This window comes from Toxorhynchites rutilus, chromosome 1 (assembly GCF_029784135.1).
Source record: "Toxorhynchites rutilus septentrionalis strain SRP chromosome 1, ASM2978413v1, whole genome shotgun sequence".
NCBI lineage: Eukaryota > Metazoa > Arthropoda > Insecta > Diptera > Culicidae > Toxorhynchites > Toxorhynchites rutilus.
The window spans coordinates 2,775,629-2,800,202 of NC_073744.1; the positions used below are offsets into that span (position 1 = coordinate 2,775,629).

General features: G+C 35.6%; 1 protein-coding gene and 2 long non-coding RNA genes across 9 annotated transcripts in view; 1 reads left to right on the plus strand and 2 right to left on the minus strand.

Annotated features, from left to right (window-relative positions):
• Positions 1–24,574, minus strand: part of LOC129778748 (nucleolysin TIAR) — a 1,021,219-nt gene that overhangs the window by 181,072 nt on the left and 815,573 nt on the right. The window lies entirely within an intron of this gene.
• Positions 13,011–14,770, minus strand: LOC129778794 (uncharacterized). Its single transcript, XR_008743498.1, has 3 exons — positions 14,636–14,770; positions 14,187–14,322; positions 13,011–14,120 (listed from the first exon to the last, which is right to left on the minus strand). It is a non-coding gene; the product is annotated as an uncharacterized LOC129778794 (long non-coding RNA).
• Positions 22,127–23,886, plus strand: LOC129778800 (uncharacterized). Its single transcript, XR_008743500.1, has 3 exons — positions 22,127–22,261; positions 22,575–22,710; positions 22,777–23,886. It is a non-coding gene; the product is annotated as an uncharacterized LOC129778800 (long non-coding RNA).

A 24,574-nucleotide genomic window follows, 5' to 3' on the forward strand; every position in this document is an offset into this window, starting at 1 on the left:
AGATTTTTTACTCCTCTTTCCAACAATGTATAGAAAGTATCGTATTTTTCCATACTTTCCCGGAAAAATTACAAAAACGCATCGGGCAAACGGAGGATAACTACAGATTCATGAAGGATGAGAGTTTTGTATGTCCTAGATAAGTGTTTGGCATGTCAAATTGTAGATTTTTTACTCCTCTTTCCAACAATGTATAGAAAGTATCGTATTTTTCCATACTTTCCCGGAAAAATTACAAAAACCCATTGGGTAAACGGAGGATAACTACAGATTCATGAAGGATGAGAGTTTTGTATGTCGTAGATGAGTGTTTGGCATCTCAAATTATAGATTTTTCGCTCCTCTTTCCAACAATGTATAGAAAGTATCGTATTTTTCCAAACTTTCCCGGAAAAATTACAAAAACGCATCGGGCAAACGGAGGATAACTACAGATTCATGAAGGATGAGAGTTTTGTATGTCCTAGATAAGTGTTTGGCATGTCAAATTGTAGATTTTTTACTCCTCTTTCCAACAATGTATAGAAAGTATCGTATTTTTCCATACTTTCCCGGAAAAATTACAAAAACGCATCGGGCAAACGGAGGATAACTACAGATTCATGAAGGATGAGAGTTTTGTATGTCCTAGATAAGTGTTTGGCATGTCAAATTGTAGATTTTTTACTCCTCTTTCCAACAATGTATAGAAAGTATCGTATTTTTCCATACTTTCCCGGAAAAATTACAAAAACGCATCGGGCAAACGGAGGATAACTACAGATTCAGTAAGGATGAGAGTTTTGTATGTCGTAGATGAGTGTTTGGCATCTCAAATTATAGATTTTTTGCTCCTCTTTCCAACAATGTATAGAAAGTATCGTATTTTTCCATACTTTCCCGGAAAAATTACAAAAACGCATCGGGCAAACGGAGGATAACTACAGATTCATGAAGGATGAGAGTTTTGTATGTCCTAGATAAGTGTTTGGCATGTCAAATTGTAGATTTTTTACTCCTCTTTCCAACAATGTATAGAAAGTATAGTATTTTTCCATACTTTCCCGGAAAAATTACAAAAACGCATCGGGCAAACGGAGGATAACTACAGATTCATGAAGGATGAGAGTTTCGTATGTCCTAGATAAGTGTTTGGCATGTCAAATTATAGATTTTATACTCCTCTTTCCAACAATGTATAGAAAGTATCGTATTTTTCCATACTTTCCCGGAAAAATTACAAAAACGCATCGGGCAAACGGAGGATAACTACAGATTCATGAAGGATGAGAGTTTTGTATGTCCTAGATAAGTGTTTGGCATGTCAAATTATAGATTTTATACTCCTCTTTCCAACAATGTATAGAAAGTATCGTATTTTTCCATACTTTCCCGGAAAAATTACAAAAACGCATCGGGCAAACGGAGGATAACTACAGATTCATGAAGGATGAGAGTTTTGTATGTCCTAGATAAGTGTTTGGCATGTCAAATTGTAGATTTTTTACTCCTCTTTCCAACAATGTATAGAAAGTATCGTATTTTTCCATACTTTCCCGGAAAAATTACAAAAACGCATCGGGCAAACGGAGGATAACTACAGATTCATGAAGGATGAGAGTTTTGTATGTCCTAGATAAGTGTTTGGCATGTCAAATTGTAGATTTTTTACTCCTCTTTCCAACAATGTATAGAAAGTATCGTATTTTTCCATACTTTCCCGGAAAAATTACAAAAACCCATTGGGTAAACGGAGGATAACTACAGATTCATGAAGGATGAGAGTTTTGTATGTCGTAGATGAGTGTTTGGCATCTCAAATTATAGATTTTTTGCTCCTCTTTCCAACAATGTATAGAAAGTATCGTATTTTTCCATACTTTCCCGGAAAAATTACAAAAACGCATCGGGCAAACGGAGGATAACTACAGATTCATGAAGGATGAGAGTTTTGTATGTCCTAGATAAGTGTTTGGCATGTCAAATTGTAGATTTTTTACTCCTCTTTCCAACAATGTATAGAAAGTATCGTATTTTTCCATACTTTCCCGGAAAAATTACAAAAACCCATTGGGTAAACGGAGGATAACTACAGATTCATGAAGGATGAGAGTTTTGTATGTCGTAGATGAGTGTTTGGCATCTCAAATTATAGATTTTTTGCTCCTCTTTCCAACAATGTATAGAAAGTATCGTATTTTTCCATACTTTCCCGGAAAAATTACAAAAACGCATCGGGCAAACGGAGGATAACTACAGATTCATGAAGGATGAGAGTTTTGTATGTCGTAGATGAGTGTTTGGCATCTCAAATTATAGATTTTTTGCTCCTCTTTCCAACAATGTATAGAAAGTATCGTATTTTTCCAAACTTTCCCGGAAAAATTACAAAAACGCATCGGGCAAACGGAGGATAACTACAGATTCATGAAGGATGAGAGTTTCGTATGTCCTAGATAAGTGTTTGGCATGTCAAATTATAGATTTTATACTCCTCTTTCCAACAATGTATAGAAAGTATAGTATTTTTCCATACTTTCCCGGAAAAATTACAAAAACGCATCGGGCAAACGGAGGATAACTACAGATAGAAAGTATAGTATTTTTCCATACTTTCCCGGAAAAATTACAAAAACGCATCGGGCAAACGGAGGATAACTACAGATTCATGAAGGATGAGAGTTTGGTATGTCGTAGATGAGTGTTTGGCATGTCAAATTATAGGTTTTTTGCTCCTCTTTCCAACAATGTATATAACGTACCGTATTTTTCTATACTTTCCCGGAAAAATTACGAAAACGCATCGGGCAAACGGAGGATAATTACAGATTTATCAAAAACAAGAGTTTAGCTCATCGCATTTTTATAAAATGGACATCAATCGATAGATTTAGTCACAAGGGTTCCAAAAATATATATATTGTCAAGCAAATTACTAAGCATTGTGATAAAAGTTTACAAAATGTGTTCATACTCTAGTAAATCAGAAGCAGGGCCGCACTAAGGGGAAAAGTAAAAGTAGAATCATTTTATGGAAAAACATGAACCAATATTCGCTGCATACGAGTCAAAGCCAAATTTCATGTAAATTCAGACTACTAAACAGAAATATAAAACTATGTAATACATAGAAATAGGGGAAATATGATTTTTATGAAGAAGTTACACAAAATTTTAGAGGAAGAGAGTTACGTAAGAGGTATGGTCCAGTCCTTAGATTCAAATGATAGAAGAGATCAAGCACTACAAATCTGAATCATCAAACTCAACATTTTCGTGGAACATCAGAAAAAATTCCAGAATATGTTTTTCATTCTTTTGATTTTTCATGAAATCGATCCACTAAATTTCGGGGGATGAGAGTTACGTAAGAGGTATGGTTCAGTTCTTAGATTCAAATAATAGAGGAGATTATACACTACAAATCTGAATCATCAAACTCAACATTTTCGTGGAACATCAGAAAAAATTCCAGAATATGTTTTTCATTCTTTTGATTTTTCATGAAATCGATCCACTAAATTTCGGGGGATGAGAGTTACGTAAGAGGTATGGTTCAGTTCTTAGATTCAAATAATAGAGGAGATTATACACTACAAATCTGCATCATCAAACTCAAGATTTACGTGTGAAATCAAAACAAAATCGAAAATATGTTTTTCATTCTTTCGATTTTCATGAAATCGATCAACTGAAATTTTGGGGATGGGAGTTACGTAAGAGGAATGGTCCGGTTCTTAGATTCAAATGATAGAGGAGATCACGCACTAGAAATCTGCATCATCAATGTCAAGATTTTCGTGTGATATCAGTAAAAAATTCAATAATATGTTTTTCATTCTTTCGATTTTTCATGAGATCCATCCACCAAATTACGGGGGATGAGAGTTACGTAAGAGGTATGGTCCAATCCTTAGATTAAAATGATAGAGGAGATCAAACACTACAAATCTGCATCATCAAACTCAATATTTTCGTGGAACATCAGAAAAAAATTCCAAAATATGTTTTTCATTCTCTCGGATTTTCATGAAATCGATCAACTAAAATTTGGGGGATGAGAGTAGCGTAAGAGGAATGGTCCAGTTTTTAGATTCAAATGATAGAGGAGATCCCGCACTACAAATCTGCATAATCAAACTCAATATTTTCGTGGAACATCAGAAAAAAATTCGGAAATATGTTTTTCATTCTTTCGATTTTTCATGAGATCGATCCACTAAATTTAGGGGGATGAGAGTTACGTAAGAGGTATGGTCCAGTTCTCAGATTCAAATGGTAGAGGAGATCACGCACTACAAATCTGCATCATCAAACTCAAGATTTACGTGTGATATCAGAAAAAAAATTCGAAAATATGTTTTTCATTCTTTCGATTTTTCATGCTATCGATCCACCAAATTACGGGGGATGAGAGTTACGTAAAAGGTATGGTCCAGTCCTTAGATTCAAATGATAGAGGAGATCAAGCACTACAAATCAGCATCATCAAACTCAATATTTTCGTGGAACATCAGAAAAAAATTCGGAAATATGTTTTTCATTCTTTCGATTTTTCATGAAATCGATCCACTAAATTTCGGGGGATGAGAGTTACGTAAGAGGTATGGTCCAGTTCTTAGATTCAAAAGATAGAGGAGATCACACACTACAAATCTGCATCATCAAACTCAAGATTTTCGTGTGATATAAGAGAAAAATTCTAAAATATATTTTTCATTCTTTCGGTTTTTCATGAAATCGATCCACTAAAATTTGAAGGATGAGAGTTACGTAAGAGGTATGGTTCAGTTCTTATATTCTTATGATAGAGGAGATCAAGCACTACAAACCTGCATCATCAAACTCAAGATTTACGTGTGATATCAGAAAAAAATCTAAAATATGTTTTTCATTCTTTTGACTTTTCATGAGATCGATCTACCAAATTTCGGGGGATGAGAGTTACGTAAGAGGTATGGTCCAGTTCTCAGATTCGAATGATAGAGGAGATCACGCACTACAAATCTGCATCATCAAACTCAATATTTTCGTGGAACATCAGAAAAAAAATCGAAAATATGTTTTTCATTCTTTCGATTTTTCATGAGATCGATCTACCAAATTTCGGGGGATGAGAGTTACGTAAGAGGTATGGTCCAGTTCTTAGATTCAAAAGATAGAGGAGATCACACACTACAAATCTGCATCATCAAACTCAAGATTTTCGTGTGATATAAGAGAAAAATTCTAAAATATATTTTTCATTCTTTCGGTTTTTCATGAAATCGATCCACTAAAATTTGAAGGATGAGAGTTACGTAAGAGGTATGGTTCAGTTCTTATATTCTTATGATAGAGGAGATCAAGCACTACAAACCTGCATCATCAAACTCAAGATTTACGTGTGATATCAGAAAAAAATCTAAAATATGTTTTTCATTCTTTTGACTTTTCATGAGATCGATCTACCAAATTTCGGGGGATGAGAGTTACGTAAGAGGTATGGTCCAGTTCTCAGATTCGAATGATAGAGGAGATCACGCACTACAAATCTGCATCATCAAACTCAATATTTTCGTGGAACATCAGAAAAAAAATCGAAAATATGTTTTTCATTCTTTCGAATTTTCATAAAATTGATCCACTAAATTACGTGGGATGAGAGTTACGTAAGGGGTATGGTCCAGTTCTTATATTCTTATGATAGAGGAGATCAAGCACTACAAACCTGCATCATCAAACTCAAGATTTACGTGTGATATCAGAAAAAAATTCTAAAATATATTTTTCATTCTTTCGATTTTTCATAAAATTGATCCACTAAATTACGTGGGATGAGAGTTACGTAAGGGGTATGGTTCAGTTCTTATATTCTTATGATAGAGGAGATCCAGCACTACAAACCTGCATTATCAAACTCAAGATTTACGTGTGATATCAGAAAAAAATTCTAATATATGTTTTTCATTCTTTTGACTTTTCATGAGATCGATCCACCAAATTTCGGGGGATGAGAGTTACGTAAGAGGTATGGTCCAGTTCTCAGATTCAAATGATAGAGGAGATCACGCACTACAAATCTGCATCATCAAACTCAATATTTTCGTGGAACATCAGAAAAAAAATCGAAAATATGTTTTTCATTCTTTCGATTTTTCATGAAATCGATCCACCCACTAAATTTCGGGGGATGAGAGTTACGTAAGAGGTATGGTTCAGTTCTTATATTCTTATGATAGAGGAGATCAAGCACTACAAACCTGCATCATCAAACTCAAGATTTACGTGTGATATCAGAAAAAAAAATCGAAAATATATTTTTCATTCTTTCGATTTTTCATAAAATTGATCCACTAAATTACGTGGGATGAGAGTTACGTAAGGGGTATGGTTCAGTTCTTATATTCTTATGATAGAGGAGATCAAGCACTACAAACCTGCATCATCAAACTCAAGATTTACGTGTGATATCAGAAAAAAATTCAAACACATGTTTTACATTCTTTTGATTTATCATGAGATCGATCCACCAAATTTCGGGGGATGAGAGTTACGTAAGAGGTATGGTCCAGTTCTCAGATTCGAATGATAGAGGAGATCACGCACTACAAAGCTACATCATCAAACTCAAGATTTTCGTGTGATATCAGAAAAAAATTCTAAAATATATTTTTCATTCTTTCGGTTTTTCATGAAATCGATCCACTAAATTACGTGGGATGAGAGTTACGTAAGAGGTATGGTCCAGTTCTTATATTCTTATGATAGAGGAGATCAAGCACTACAAACCTGCATCATCAAACTCAAGATTTACGTGTGATATCAGAAAAAATCGAAAATATGTTTTTCATTCTTTCGATTTTTCATGAAATCGATCCACCCACTAAATTTCGGGGGATGAGAGTTACGTAAGAGGTATGGTTCAGTTCTTATATTCTTATGATAGAGGAGATCAAGCACTACAAATCTGCATCATCAAACTCAAGATAAACGTGTGATATCAGAAAAAAAAATCGAAAATATATTTTTCATTCTTTCGATTTTTCATAAAATTGATCCACTAAATTACGTGGGATGAGAGTTACGTAAGGGGTATGGTCCAGTTCTTATATTCTTATGATAGAGGAGATCAAGCACTACAAACCTGCATCATCAAACTCAAGATTTACGTGTGATATCAGAAAAAAAATCTAAAATGTTTTTCATTCTTTCGATTTTTCATGAAATCGATCCACCCACTAAATTTCGGGGGATGAGAGTTACGTAAGAGGTATGGTTCAGTTCTCAGATTCAAATGATAGAGGAGATCACGCACTACAAATCTGCATCATCAAACTCAATATTTTCGTGGAACATCAGAAAAAAAATCGAAAATATATTTTTCATTCTTTCGATTTTTCATGAAATCGATCCACCCACTAAATTTCGGGGGATGAGAGTTACGTAAGGGGTATGGTCCAGTTCTTATATTCTTATGATAGAGGAGATCAAGCACTACAAATCTGCATCATCAAACTCAAGATAAACGTGTGATATCAGAAAAAAAAATCGAAAATATATTTTTCATTCTTTCGATTTTTCATAAAATTGATCCACTAAATTACGTGGGATGAGAGTTACGTAAGGGGTATGGTCCAGTTCTTATATTCTTATGATAGAGGAGATCAAGCACTACAAACCTGCATCATCAAACTCAAGATTTACGTGTGATATCAGAAAAAAAATCTAAAATGTTTTTCATTCTTTTGACTTTTCATGAGATCGATCCACCAAATTTCGGGGGATGAGAGTTACGTAAGAGGTATGGTTCAGTTCTCAGATTCAAATGATAGAGGAGATCACGCACTACAAATCTGCATCATCAAACTCAATATTTTCGTGGAACATCAGAAAAAAAATCGAAAATATATTTTTCATTCTTTCGATTTTTCATGAAATCGATCCACTAAATTACGTGGGATGAGAGTTACGTAAGGGGTATGGTCCAGTTCTTATATTCTTATGATAGAGGAGATCAAGCACTACAAACCTGCATCATCAAACTCAAGATTTACGTGTGATATCAGAAAAAAAATCTAAAATGTTATTCATTCTTTTGACTTTTCATGAGATCGATCCACCAAATTTCGGGGGATGAGAGTTACGTAAGAGGTATGGTCCAGTTCTCAGATTCAAATGATAGAGGAGATCACACACTACAAATCTGCATCATCAAACTCAATATTTTCGTGGAACATCAGAAAAAAAATCGAAAATATGTTTTTCATTCTTTCGATTTTTCATGAAATCGATCCACCCACTAAATTTCGGGGGATGAGAGTTACGTAAGAGGTATGGTTCAGTTCTTATATTCTTATGATAGAGGAGATCACGCACTACAAACCTGCATCATCAAACTCAAGATTTACGTGTAATATCAGAGAAAAATTCTAAAATATATCTTTCATTCTTTCGGTTTTTCATGAAATCGATCCACTAAAATTTGAAGGATGAGAGTTACGTAAGAGGTATGGTCCAGTTCTTAGATTCAAATAATAGAGGAGATCACGCACTACAAATCTGCATCATCAAACTCAAGATTTACGTGTGATATCAGAAAAAAATTCTAAAATATATTTTTCATTCTTTTGACTTTTCATGAGATCGATCCACCAAATTTCGGGGGATGAGAGTTACGTAAGAGGTATGGTCCAGTTCTCAGATTCAAATGATAGAGGAGATCACGCACTACAAATCTGCATCATCAAACTCAATATTTTCGTGGAACATCAGAAAAAAAATCGAAAATATGTTTTTCATTCTTTCGATTTTTCATGAAATCGATCCACCCACTAAATTTCGGGGGATGAGAGTTACGTAAGAGGTATGGTTCAGTTCTTATATTCTTATGATAGAGGAGATCAAGCACTACAAACCTGCATCATCAAACTCAAGATTTACGTGTGATATCAGAAAAAAAAATCGAAAATATATTTTTCATTCTTTCGATTTTTCATAAAATTGATCCACTAAATTACGTGGGATGAGAGTTACGTAAGGGGTATGGTTCAGTTCTTATATTCTTATGATAGAGGAGATCAAGCACTACAAACCTGCATCATCAAACTCAAGATTTACGTGTGATATCAGAAAAAAATTCAAACACATGTTTTACATTCTTTTGATTTATCATGAGATCGATCCACCAAATTACGGGGGATGAGAGTTACGTAAGAGGTATGGTTCAGTTCTTATATTCTTATGATAGAGTAGATCACGCACTACAAATCTGCATCATCAAACTCAAGATTTACGTGTGATATCAGGAAAAAATTATAATATTTGTTTTACATTCTTTCGATTTTTCATGAGATCGATCCACCAAATTACTGGGGATGAGAGTTACGTAAGAGGTATGGTTCAGTTCTTATATTCTTATGATAGAGGAGATCACGCACTACAAACCTGCATCATCAAACTCAAGATTTTCGTGTGATATCAGAACAAAAAATTCGAAAATATATTTTTCATTCTTTCGATTTTTCATGAAATCGATCCACTAAAATTTGAAGGATAAGAGTTACGTAAGAGGTATGGTCCTGTTCTTAGCTTCAAATGATAGACATGATCAAGCACAATATATCTACATTATAATTCATATGGATTCGAATCACTCTTTTTCATATAACAAAGAATGTCTAAAATAATCCTTCTTTTTCTATTTTTCATAAAATCGAGTCAAGATAATGCAGATAACAAGAAACATCTACCTTCTAAATCAATCTAAGAGCATAAAGAAATGAAAAAAACTGGTTTTTCTATCCGTTTTCTATCTTAAGACTTGGTACTCGACAACTCATAAAATGTTTGAAAATAAGAGTAAACAATAGATAAGATCTAAACTTGCAAACCTGCATCAATAGATTTGAATTATTTGTGTCATCTTTAGGCTGAATAAATGTCAATATGAGAATATAAAAATATAATTCAGAAATCACTCAATCAGCCAGCATGGTAAAACTGATGCATAAATTCATCGAATAGGTCTGACCTATTCGACGAATAAAATTAAAAACATTTTGATTGTCTCTATTCGCTAAAAACAAGGATATATGCTGAAAATGACACATTCTCCATTAATAACTTACTTTTCGAACAGAAGCAGATCGAACGAAACGCAAGAACAACTCGAACGAAAATGGGATTTCTGAAGTAACATTTCTGTTAGTATTGTAAGACTATTAACTTAGATACTTAAGGACATTGGAGCTTTGAAATAAAAAGACGATACGTAATATTTATTAAACATAATTTTACAAGCTTATTCGTAAATTGACAATCCAGTAATCCAGTTCACTTCCTCGGGGTGATCCACAACGGTACATGAAAAAAAGAAATATTAGAAAAATTTAAAGAAATAATGAATCAATATTATCAAAACCAAAACAATAAATATTAACGTTTTAGAAAACATTCTCGTACAAGAAAATGATTTCAAAATTATTTTTGATAGACCGCGAGAAATCACGTTTTTAAAATTTCTAAATTCGAATCGATACTTTATTCGATAATTCTCTACAACGCGACTGAAAGGATTCGTTATAGGTTGCCTCGGAAGGAACCGGAGGAATCCCTCTATTATAACGAACGATATTTATTTATAACACGACCGAAGAGGTTTCGTCATGGGTTGCCTCGAAAGGAACCGGAGGAATCCCTCTTATATTTTAAACGATAATTACTTATAACACGACCGAAGAGGTTTCGTCATGGGTTGCCTCGAAAGGAACCGGAGGAATTCCTCTTATATTTAAATCGATAATTACTTATAACGTGACCGAAGAGGTTTCGTCATGGGTTGCATCGAAAGGAACCGGAGGAATCCCTCTTATATTTTAAAAGATAATTACTTATAACGCGACCGAAGAGGTTTCGTCATAGATTGCCTCGAAAGGAACCGGAGGAATTCCCCTTATATTTAAATCGATAATTACTTATAACGCGACCGAAGAGGTTTCGTCATGGATTGCCTCGAAAGGAACCGGAGGAATCCCTCTTATATTATAAACGATAATTACTCATAACGCGACCGAAGAGGTTTCGTCATGGGTTGCCTCGAAAGGAACCGGAGGAATCCCTCTTTTATATTAAACGATAATTACTTATAACGCGACCGAAGAGGTTTCGTCATGGGTTGCCTCGAAAGGAACCGGAGGAATCCCTCTTATATTATAAACGATAATTACTCATAACGCGACCGGAGAGGTTTCGTCATGGGTTGCCTCGAAAGGAACCGGAGGAATCCCTCTTATATTTAAATCGATAATTACTTATAACGCGACCGAAGAGGTTTCGTCATGGGTTGCCTCGAAAGGAACCGGAGGAATCCCTCTTATATATTAAACGATAATTACTTATAACGCGACCGAAGAGGTTTCGTCATGGGTTGCCTCGAAAGGAACCGGAGGAATCCCTCTTATATTATAAACGATAATTACTCATAACGCGACCGGAGAGGTTTCGTCATGAGTTGCCTCGAAAGGAACCGGAGGAATCCCTCTTATATTTAAATCGATAATTACTTATAACGCGACCGAAGAGGTTTCGTCATGGGTTGCCTCGAAAGGAACCGGAGGAATCCCTCTTATATATTAAACGATAATTACTCATAACACGACCGAAGAGGTTTCGTCATGGGTTGCCTCGAAAGGAACCGGAGGAATCCCTCTTATATTTAAATCGATAATTACTTATAACGCGACCGAAGAGGTTTCGTCATGGGTTGCCTCGAAAGGAACCGGAGGAATTCCTCTTATATTTAAATCGATAATTACTTATAACGCGACCGAAGAGGTTTCGTCATGGGTTGCCTCGAAAGGAACCGGAGGAATTCCTCTTATATTTAAATCGATAATTACTTATAACGCGACCGAAGAGGTTTCGTCATGGGTTGCCTCGAAAGGAACCGGAGGAATCCCTCTTATATATTAAACGATAATTACTTATAACGCGACCGAAGAGGTTTCGTCATGGGTTGCATCGAAAGGAACCGGAGGAATCCCTCTTATATATTAAACGATAATTAATTATAACGCGACCGAAGAGGTTTCGTCATGGGTTGCCTCGAAAGGAACCGGAGGAATCCCTCTTATATTTAAATCGATAATTACTTATAACGCGACCGAAGAGGTTTCGTCATGGGTTGCCTCGAAAGGAACCGGCGGAATCCCTCTTTTATATTAAACGATAATTAATTATAACGCGACCGAAGAGGTTTCGTCATGGGTTGCCTCGAAAGGAACCGGAGGAATCCCTCTTATATTATAAACGATAATTACTCATAACGCGACCGGAGAGGTTTCGTCATGGGTTGCCTCGAAAGGAACCGGAGGAATCCCTCTTTTATATTAAACGATAATTACTTATAACGCGACCGAAGAGGTTTCGTCATGGGTTGCCTCGAAAGGAACCGGAGGAATCCCTCTTATATTATAAACGATAATTACTCATAACGCGACCGAAGAGGTTTCGTCATGGGTTGCCTCGAAAGGAACCGGAGGAATCCCTCTTTTATATTAAACGATAATTACTTATAACGCGACCGAAGAGGTTTCGTCATGGGTTGCCTCGAAAGGAACCGGAGGAATTCCTCTTATATTTAAATCGATATTTATTTATTACGCGACCGAAGAGGTTTCGTCATGGGTTACCTCGAAAGGAACCGGAGGAATTCCTCTTATATTTAAATCGATAATTACTTATAACGCGACCGAAGAGGTTTCGTCATGGGTTGCCTCGAAAGGAACCGGAGGAATCCCTCTTTTATATTAAACGATAATTACTTATAACGCGACCGAAGAGGTTTCGTCATGGGTTACCTCGAGAGGAACCGGAGGAATTCCTCTTATATTTGAATCGATATTTATTTATTACGCGACCGAAGAGGTTTCGTCATGGGTTACCTCGAAAGGAACCGGAGGAATTCCTCTTATATTTGAATCGATATTTATTTATTACGCGACCGAAGAGGTTTCGTCATGGGTTACCTCGGAAGGAACCGGAGGAATTCCTCTTATATTTGAATCGATATTTATTTATTACGCGACCGAAGAGGTTTCGTGGTACTTTCGTATTAGCGTATTAGCCGACCCGCCGTCGGAAGCGGCGGCCTTTCGCAAACAAACCTGTGTTCCATCGATTGCCCGGTTAGTTTGATACATAGGAGACGATCCTTTAGTTAGGTCCGACCGAGCGTTAGCGACCCGGTTAAGTAATTGCTATCTATTGTATTTCGGTTCCGGTGACGGTAATACGAAAGTACCGGTTTCGTCATGGGTTGCCTCAAAAGGAACCGGTTGAATTCCTCTTTTATTTAATTTTTCCGAATAACGCGACGGCAGTGTTCGAATCGATTGGGCATGTTACGTTTATTTCTCTTCATAACACCGGTTACTTGACTAATCGTAAATATTTTTTCCAGTGGCTAAAAGCTAAAAGTAGCTAAAAGTATTTTCCGGTGGGTAAAAGTATTACCTTATTTCACTGTACCCGACAACAGAACTTTATATTTTTTCGAATTATACAGTACCACATACTTTTTAAAAAACGACGGTCGAATTGTGGTCCATCAACAGAAAAAGTTTTCATAGTGACGTCATTTAACATCGTTCTAATCCTGAGTAACCGTATTCCTGTTCGTTAAGTATCGTTGATCAACACGTTGTCTGCCACGTCAGTCACCGGTGACTGACTCCGAATTTTCGCTCAGGCTGCGTCAATCACAAGTGACTGACAGTATAGCATACGATAATAAAGGTAACTAATATAAGCTTATAACCATTCCCTTTTGAACAAAAATACCTTAAACTACAATAAGAAACGATGGTCATAATACATTTAAAAATTTCCAGAGTCGCTGTAAAACCGTGGAACTCAACGTGTTAAAGGATCGTCTTTCGATAATTATTATCCGATAGACGATAAAATGCCCGAAAATGCAAAAAAGGTATACATAAAAATAGATATTTTATAAAGGTATATAAAGCATTCAAATAATATTACCGAATTCAGGATGTTGCGCCTTTCTTCAAAATACAGATTTTTTTCCTGTCCTAAGTCCACGTTTCTTCAGTCGTAGGCCACTGTGGTAACAGTTCCTTTACAGCAGATTGAATTGGAATCTAAAATGAATGATAATTTAAATGTGATATTATCAATTAAGTAATTACTTTCCAGTTCAAATTTACACGAAAAACTGCAGCTAGATGCTTGGTTATGTCCTGGCGATTTCTTGGTATGTTATGTCCTGGCGATTCCATTTCATCAGGAAAACTCAATAGTCCACATGGTTCTGGCGTGAATTGGGACATATAGGTACAAATTCTGGAGACGAAATCAAAGACCTAGATATTTGTAAATTATTCGTTTGAGGCCGGGGAGTGGAATAGCTATTGTTATATGTCAAAAGTGCGGGAGGCGCGATAGCGCTCTTCTTATATTATGTAAACATTATTGATTTGGCGCCTTTTAAGCCAAATCAAAAATGTTGATGTAAAACAAACAGAGTGCTATCGCGCTTCCCGGACTTTTGGCATATAACATGAGCGCTATTTCACTCCCCGGCATCTAACGGTTAACAGTGATTAGTTTTCTTCGGTGAAGAGCACTTCGACAAATCGCGTTACGCCATACATACCAGTAACAATTTCGAAAAACTGCGATAATTCCACGTTTGCACGTTCAGGGCAATAGCAAAATGGTTCCAATCCGTTTTCCATATTGCGATGATTTTTTTCGACAGCTCAGAAACTCTATATAATGTGATGTGACAACTGGCTTCATACTCTTCTTTCTGGATTTTCGTCGACCAAGTGCTAGATAACGGGAGAGCCGAGATGGAAAATGAAAGGTGGGAAGATTTTTAAATATGTGACGTCACAGATTTTGTTTATGTATGTCACTTTTCTTATAATAGTCCACTACATAGGAAAAGTGTTGTTATTATTCTATTGTTGTATATTAAGTAAAAATAAGCAGATGAAATGAACGAACTAGTTTTTTTTTAATCAATGCTAGCGTTCAAAATAATAAGGGCCCAACTGACATTTTAGCAGAAACTCAAATTTCAGGTTTATTGAAGTGTTCTAAACTTAATTTCTATTCAATTTTACTTCTCGTTACGTCAACCAAAAACGTAAATGAACGAAGTCATAGTCACAGAATCTTTTGTTCCTTTGATGGAGAAACATTTGACAGTGCATGGGAAAAAAATTGCAAAATTTTTTATGTGGAATTCACTTCAAAAAAGTATTTAATTGACTCCGTATGACCTAGATTGAAACGAAAAATTATCCGCTTGCGTCTTAGTTTTAGACAAATGAAGTGTTCAGCACCCTAATTATGTAATTACAATTGCTGACAAGAGATAAATTTCCATTAAGTTGTTCTAAAATTCAAACATAGTAGACATTAGAGACGTCGGTTAAACGTTCGATTAATTCAAATAATCGAATATCTGCAATTTTATTCGAGTTATTTTGTATCGAATAATGAAAAATCAAAATATCAATGCATTGAACAATTATCGCAGTAATCGCGATTAATGAAAAAGGGAACCATTTTGACGTAGGACTACGTCTTTCTTTTCTGTACCGGGTGTAAGTTCAACGAGAGAGTGTCGCTGGAGTGCAAGGTTTTGAGGGTGTTCCCGTTTAGTTACTAAGCTGGGTTAGAGGAGCGGTTGAAAACAGTACATTGTTTTTTAGCATTTTATTTTATGATCTGCTATTGGTCTCCATACTACGCGGTACGAATGATGTTATTTGTACTCATTCTGAGTTTCTTATAGCGCGGTTTCCATACAACACGGTAGGTGGTTTCCATATAACGCGCTACGCATTAGCCTGGTTTGTAAGTAAAATCCGAATTTCTTATAGTGCGGTTTCCATATAACGCGGTACGCACTCACCACGTTATAGGAAGGTTGACTGTAGTTGAATTTCATTTTAATAACAATTTCATACTCATCCAGTCACACACTATCACCACCTTTCACCAATCTTTACAAATAATTATTCATTCATCATTAAGAATTGATTCAGACATAATTTCTAACAAATGATTACAGAGCCAGCGGTAGTCCTATGTCTACATTGCGGTTGTATCACGGATATAACCCACTTTTTATTAAATACAGTGCAAAATTTGTGTAACAATGTGTGTCATTAATAATAACAAAATTTGTGTAATAATGTGTGTCATGGTGTTTTGTCAAAATTATTCGAATATGCTAAACCATTTATGATTGAAGCATAACAATTATTCCCTGGTGATGGAGGAGGCTGGAAAGAAGAATTCAGCGTCTGCAGGTAATTTTGAATAGAAAAAATTGTATGGTGGTGAAATAAAAATATTGGGCATCATTTTCATGATGTCCTCTTTTTTCAATATTCCGCAAAAAATCATGATATGGTAAATTTATCAACATACTGAAATACCATTTCATTCAAAAACCATTGTTCTACACAATGTTTATTTTAAAATTTTATTTAATGTAACTTTTCAAATTATGACATCATAATCTTCTTTATTATAAACTAAATTAAATTATAGACATTGGAATACTAATTCTGATATAAGAAGAACATTACATTTTATATTTGTTATAACGATGAGTGAAATGCGAAAAATATTTTGACGTAGGACTACGTATTACATTAAGGGTGTCAAATCAGAAAACATGTCATGTTTTTATGAAGTAAAGTTAACGTTAATAAATATTTTTGCTGCGAACGGATTTTAACGATTTGCATACCAATCGAATCGGAAGATTTCTAGGATTTGTTTGCTCTACATTACAATCCCATAGTCTAGATATGGTTTGAATTTATGAAAATTGGAAGCATTCATATTTCCCCATACATTTGTGTGCTTTCCCGAACAGAGCTGTCAATATCGGGCAACTTATGCAGCCGCTAGAATAGAAACAACGAAGGGGATAGCGAAAAGAGAATATTTGCGAAGTAAACTCCACCCTTGCATAGTAAGCAAGCTGTTGCTAGCGTATAAGTATTGCGGAAAATTCTGAGGAAAATTATCAGAATCTGTCTGTGCCCGAAACAACAAAGGTCGCTTAATCTGCTCGTTTTGTGTTTCATCTTTCTCCTCGAGCTGTGAACGCTAGAGAATATTTCACATGAAGTGTGTTTCGATGTTTCATATTTATCGCTGCAACTGTGTGCATCTGTTAAACGCGTGTTTGATGCTTGTTGATTGGCAATGCACGGAAGATGCCTCTCGTTAAATACTCAGTGTAATGCGTTCATTGATTCAATGAAACAAATTGTGACATATGATCGATTAGTGTATTATTCTCGCAAAGGCAAGAAAGAATCGTTGCTTCTCGAGATGGTTATACCAGAACACGCAAGCCATTAATCCTTTTCAGGGTCCCCGGAACATTTTACTAAAAAGTTATTTATGAAATTTCGACGTATTCGCAAATAATATCCGAAATGATAAACCAACAAATAAAAAAAAAGATTGCGTAGTCCTACGTCCTAAGCGGTCGTGTCTCGTATACAACCCCTCATTTATATTCCCATGAAATGAGTTCCCCACTGTTAGTTCTGCTTGAGATTTTCCTAACGATCTTCAGAACAATCATAGCACCCGGCTGGGTATGCCTGATATGTAAACTCCTTTCTGTCAAATAGCTGCTAATACAATCGAATTTAACGTAACCAAAACCTTTGACATATACTACAGATGCGAGATGAAGAATAAAAGGTGGGAAGATTCACTGGTTTTGGTTGTGTTAAACTTTGATTGTATTAGTAGCCAAGAAGATATGAAGTTCACATATCGCGCATACCAGTCAGTTACCCAAATGGTGCAAAATTGAATGTGGCAACGAATAACGTTGAAAGAGGATATACAGAAACTAATTACATATTCCCAAAAATATTTTTCGCATTATAAGATAAACAGAACATGTCACGAACTAAAATGTTTGATTGTTTTTTTGATTTCTTCTTATATCAGAAATAGTATTCTAACGTGTACTATGTTTGAATCTTAGAGCAAGTTCATGGAAGTTTATCTCTTGTCAGCAATTGTAATTGCTTTTTTCACCATTAGGGTGCTGAACACTTCATTCGTCTAAAATCAAGACGCAAACGAAACACTTTCCGTCTCAATCTAGGTCATATGGAGTCAATTAAATTTATTTTTAAAGCGCATATTACATGAAAAAAACTTGCAACCTATTTTCCCATGCACTGTCAAATGTTTCTCCGTCAAAGGAACAAAAGATTCTGTGACTCTGACTTTGTTCGTATACGTTTTTACCAGATTTTTTGTATCGTACACGAAAATTACTCACACAGATAAAATGGCGTGCAGAATCACGGCTCTTTGTTCGTAAAATTCAACCAATTTATAAATTTTGTTGATTCGAACCCGTTTTTCTCTTTATTTTCCATCAAAAAATTTAACACGAGGAACAAACTAACTAAAAAGTTATAACTAGTGCCATGTTTTAATTCAGAAAGCGCGTGAATTTTGCTCGTCAAAAATGTCGAACAAATAGATGCTCCTCCTGGAAATTATTTTACATAAAGTTACATGAGCGATTCAAGTTTACCAATCGCATCTACTGATTTCTTCTATGATATGGAAGTGTGAATTGAGAATATAGAAGAATATGTACGGAACAACAACATTTTATTGTTAAAACTTGCGAGAAATTTTCCTTGAATTTAAACAAAAACATATAGGATTGCATGAAAAAATGTAAGTAAATTGGAACACTAAGGAGTTGTGGAGAGTACAAATATGATTGGAAGCTCAATGGTACATTGATTCTTCATGGTGACGTTCAGGTAATTTATTCTTTTCGTTAAGAATTATCTGTGTTGTTCTTCAAAGAATGTTAATATTTTTTTGTTTTTCCAAGTATGGATACCTCGGGGCCTTTTTGGAGAGTGGAAGCAACGGTGTCATGCATCTATCAATGTTTCAATGACGGAGTTATTGTTTATGGGCGCTGTCAACAAGGCATACTATGCTGGATTTTGAGTCAGCCGCTTCAGACTGCAGTGTAAATGTTGATCATTCATATTTTCCATTGTCAATGTATAGAAAGAAATATATCAAATTTTGTAGAACACATATTTCTACATCAAATCTGAAGCTTTTTAGGAAGAAATATATATATATCCATTTTTATTTAACTACAAAAAAATCCGTGCAAATTCAGGCAATTTTGCACGCTATTTACTAAAGTAAAGCCGGATTTAGACGTTGTGAATTATTCGGTTGCGAGTAAACGTCAATCGATCCGAAGAATTACGAACACACCCATACCACGAAATTTGACATTTGATTTGTATGTGTGGAGCTACTCGCACGTTCAAAAACAAAAAATCGAGGGATTGTATCCGAGACACGACCGCTTAGGACGTAGGACTACGCAATCTTTTTTTTTATTTGTTGGTTTATCATTTCGGATATTATTTGCGAATACGTCGAAATTTCATAAATAACTTTTTAGTAAAATGTTCCGGGGACCCTGAAAAGGATTTATGGCTTGCGTGTTCTGGTATAACCATCTCGAGAAGCAACGATTCTTTCTTGCCTTTGCGAGAATAATACACTAATCGATCATATGTCACAATTTGTTTCATTGAATCAATGAACGCATTACACTGAGTATTTAACGAGAGGCATCTTCCGTGCATTGCCAATCAACAAGCATCAAACACGCGTTTAACAGATGCACACAGTTGCAGCGATAAATATGAAACATCGAAACACACTTCATGTGAAATATTCTCTAGCGTTCACAGCTCGAGGAGAAAGATGAAACACAAAACGAGCAGATTAAGCGACCTTTGTTGTTTCGGGCACAGACAGATTCTGATAATTTTCCTCAGAATTTTCCGCAATACTTATACGCTAGCAACAGCTTGCTTACTATGCAAGGGTGGAGTTTACTTCGCAAATATTCTCTTTTCGCTATCCCCTTCGTTGTTTCTATTCTAGCGGCTGCATAAGTTGCCCGATATTGACAGCTCTGTTCGGGAAAGCACACAAATGTATGGGGAAATATGAATGCTTCCAATTTTCATAAATTCAAACCATATCTAGACTATGGGATTGTAATGTAGAGCAAACAAATCCTAGAAATCTTCCGATTCGATTGGTATGCAAATCGTTAAAATCCGTTCGCAGCAAAAATATTTATTAACGTTAACTTTACTTCATAAAAACATGACATGTTTTCTGATTTGACACCCTTAATGTAATACGTAGTCCTACGTCAAAATATTTTTCGCATTTCACTCATCGTTATAACAAATATAAAATGTAATGTTCTTCTTATATCAGAATTAGTATTCCAATGTCTATAATTTAATTTAGTTTATAATAAAGAAGATTATGATGTCATAATTTGAAAAGTTACATTAAATAAAATTTTAAAATAAACATTGTGTAGAACAATGGTTTTTGAATGAAATGGTATTTCAGTATGTTGATAAATTTACCATATCATGATTTTTTGCGGAATATTGAAAAAAGAGGACATCATGAAAATGATGCCCAATATTTTTATTTCACCACCATACAATTTTTTCTATTCAAAATTACCTGCAGACGCTGAATTCTTCTTTCCAGCCTCCTCCATCACCAGGGAATAATTGTTATGCTTCAATCATAAATGGTTTAGCATATTCGAATAATTTTGACAAAACACCATGACACACATTATTACACAAATTTTGTTATTATTAATGACACACATTGTTACACAAATTTTGCACTGTATTTAATAAAAAGTGGGTTATATCCGTGATACAACCGCAATGTAGACATAGGACTACCGCTGGCTCTGTAATCATTTGTTAGAAATTATGTCTGAATCAATTCTTAATGATGAATGAATAATTATTTGTAAAGATTGGTGAAAGGTGGTGATAGTGTGTGACTGGATGAGTATGAAATTGTTATTAAAATGAAATTCAACTACAGTCAACCTTCCTATAACGTGGTGAGTGCGTACCGCGTTATATGGAAACCGCACTATAAGAAATTCGGATTTTACTTACAAACCAGGCTAATGCGTAGCGCGTTATATGGAAACCACCTACCGTGTTGTATGGAAACCGCGCTATAAGAAACTCAGAATGAGTACAAATAACATCATTCGTACCGCGTAGTATGGAGACCAATAGCAGATCATAAAATAAAATGCTAAAAAACAATGTACTGTTTTCAACCGCTCCTCTAACCCAGCTTAGTAACTAAACGGGAACACCCTCAAAACCTTGCACTCCAGCGACACTCTCTCGTTGAACTTACACCCGGTACAGAAAAGAAAGACGTAGTCCTACGTCAAAATGGTTCCCTTTTTCATTAATCGCGATTACTGCGATAATTGTTCAATGCATTGATATTTTGATTTTTCATTATTCGATACAAAATAACTCGAATAAAATTGCAGATATTCGATTATTTGAATTAATCGAACGTTTAACCGACGTCTCTAATGTCTACTATGTTTGAATTTTAGAACAACTTAATGGAAATTTATCTCTTGTCAGCAATTGTAATTACATAATTAGGGTGCTGAACACTTCATTTGTCTAAAACTAAGACGCAAGCGGATAATTTTTCGTTTCAATCTAGGTCATACGGAGTCAATTAAATACTTTTTTGAAGTGAATTCCACATAAAAAATTTTGCAATTTTTTTCCCATGCACTGTCAAATGTTTCTCCATCAAAGGAACAAAAGATTCTGTGACTATGACTTCGTTCATTTACGTTTTTGGTTGACGTAACGAGAAGTAAAATTGAATAGAAATTAAGTTTAGAACACTTCAATAAACCTGAAATTTGAGTTTCTGCTAAAATGTCAGTTGGGCCCTTATTATTTTGAACGCTAGCATTGATTAAAAAAAAACTAGTTCGTTCATTTCATCTGCTTATTTTTACTTAATATACAACAATAGAATAATAACAACACTTTTCCTATGTAGTGGACTATTATAAGAAAAGTGACATACATAAACAAAATCTGTGACGTCACATATTTAAAAATCTTCCCACCTTTCATTTTCCATCTCGGCTCTCCCGTTATCTAGCACTTGGTCGACGAAAATCCAGAAAGAAGAGTATGAAGCCAGTTGTCACATCACATTATATAGAGTTTCTGAGCTGTCGAAAAAAATCATCGCAATATGGAAAACGGATTGGAACCATTTTGCTATTGCCCTGAACGTGCAAACGTGGAATTATCGCAGTTTTTCGAAATTGTTACTGGTATGTATGGCGTAACGCGATTTGTCGAAGTGCTCTTCACCGAAGAAAACTAATCACTGTTAACCGTTAGATGCCGGGGAGTGAAATAGCGCTCATGTTATATGCCAAAAGTCCGGGAAGCGCGATAGCACTCTGTTTGTTTTACATCAACATTTTTGATTTGGCTTAAAAGGCGCCAAATCAATAATGTTTACATAATATAAGAAGAGCGCTATCGCGCCTCCCGCACTTTTGACATATAACAATAGCTATTCCACTCCCCGGCCTCAAACGAATAATTTACAAATATCTAGGTCTTTGATTTCGTCTCCAGAATTTGTACCTATATGTCCCAATTCACGCCAGAACCATGTGGACTATTGAGTTTTCCTGATGAAATGGAATCGCCAGGACATAACATACCAAGAAATCGCCAGGACATAACCAAGCATCTAGCTGCAGTTTTTCGTGTAAATTTGAACTGGAAAGTAATTACTTAATTGATAATATCACATTTAAATTATCATTCATTTTAGATTCCAATTCAATCTGCTGTAAAGGAACTGTTACCACAGTGGCCTACGACTGAAGAAACGTGGACTTAGGACAGGAAAAAAATCTGTATTTTGAAGAAAGGCGCAACATCCTGAATTCGGTAATATTATTTGAATGCTTTATATACCTTTATAAAATATCTATTTTTATGTATACCTTTTTTGCATTTTCGGGCATTTTATCGTCTATCGGATAATAATTATCGAAAGACGATCCTTTAACACGTTGAGTTCCACGGTTTTACAGCGACTCTGGAAATTTTTAAATGTATTATGACCATCGTTTCTTATTGTAGTTTAAGGTATTTTTGTTCAAAAGGGAATGGTTATAAGCTTATATTAGTTACCTTTATTATCGTATGCTATACTGTCAGTCACTTGTGATTGACGCAGCCTGAGCGAAAATTCGGAGTCAGTCACCGGTGACTGACGTGGCAGACAACGTGTTGATCAACGATACTTAACGAACAGGAATACGGTTACTCAGGATTAGAACGATGTTAAATGACGTCACTATGAAAACTTTTTCTGTTGATGGACCACAATTCGACCGTCGTTTTTTAAAAAGTATGTGGTACTGTATAATTCGAAAAATTATAAAGTTCTGTTGTCGGGTACAGTGAAATAAGGTAATACTTTTACCCACCGGAAAATACTTTTAGCTACTTTTAGCTTTTAGCCACTGGAAAAAATATTTACGATTAGTTAAGTAACCGGTGTTATGAAGAGAAATAAACGTAACATGCCCAATCGATTCGAACACTGCCGTCGCGTTATTCGGAAAAATTAAATAAAAGAGGAATTCAACCGGTTCCTTTTGAGGCAACCCATGACGAAACCGGTACTTTCGTATTACCGTCACCGGAACCGAAATACAATAGATAGCAATTACTTAACCGGGTCGCTAACGCCCGGTCGGACCTAACTAAAGGATCGTCTCCTATGTATCAAACTAACCGGGCAATCGATGGAACACAGGTTTGTTTGCGAAAGGCCGCCGCTTCCGACGGCGGGTCGGCTAATACGCTAATACGAAAGTACCACGAAACCTCTTCGGTCGCGTAATAAATAAATATCGATTCAAATATAAGAGGAATTCCTCCGGTTCCTTCCGAGGTAACCCATGACGAAACCTCTTCGGTCGCGTAATAAATAAATATCGATTCAAATATAAGAGGAATTCCTCCGGTTCCTCTCGAGGTAACCCATGACGAAACCTCTTCGGTCGCGTTATAAGTAATTATCGATTTAAATATAAGAGGAATTCCTCCGGTTCCTTTCGAGGCAACCCATGACGAAACCTCTTCGGTCGCGTTATAAGTAATTATCGTTTAATATAAAAGAGGGATTCCTCCGGTTCCTTTCGAGGCAACCCATGACGAAACCTCTTCGGTCGCGTTATGAGTAATTATCGTTTATAATATAAGAGGGATTCCTCCGGTTCCTTTCGAGGCAACCCATGACGAAACCTCTTCGGTCGCGTTATAATGATTTATCGTTTAATATATAAGAGGGATTCCTCCGGTTCCTTTCGAGGCAACCCATGACGAAACCTCTTCGGTCGCGTTATAAGTAATTATCGTTTATAATATAAGAAGGATTCCTCCGGTTCCTTTCGAGGCAATCCATGACGAAACCTCTTCGGTCGAGTAATAAATAAATATCGATTCAAATATAAGAGGAATTCCTCCGGTTCCTCTCGAGGTAACCCATGACGAAACCTCTTCGGTCGCGTTATGAGTAATTATCGTTTATAATATAAGAGGGATTCCTCCGGTTC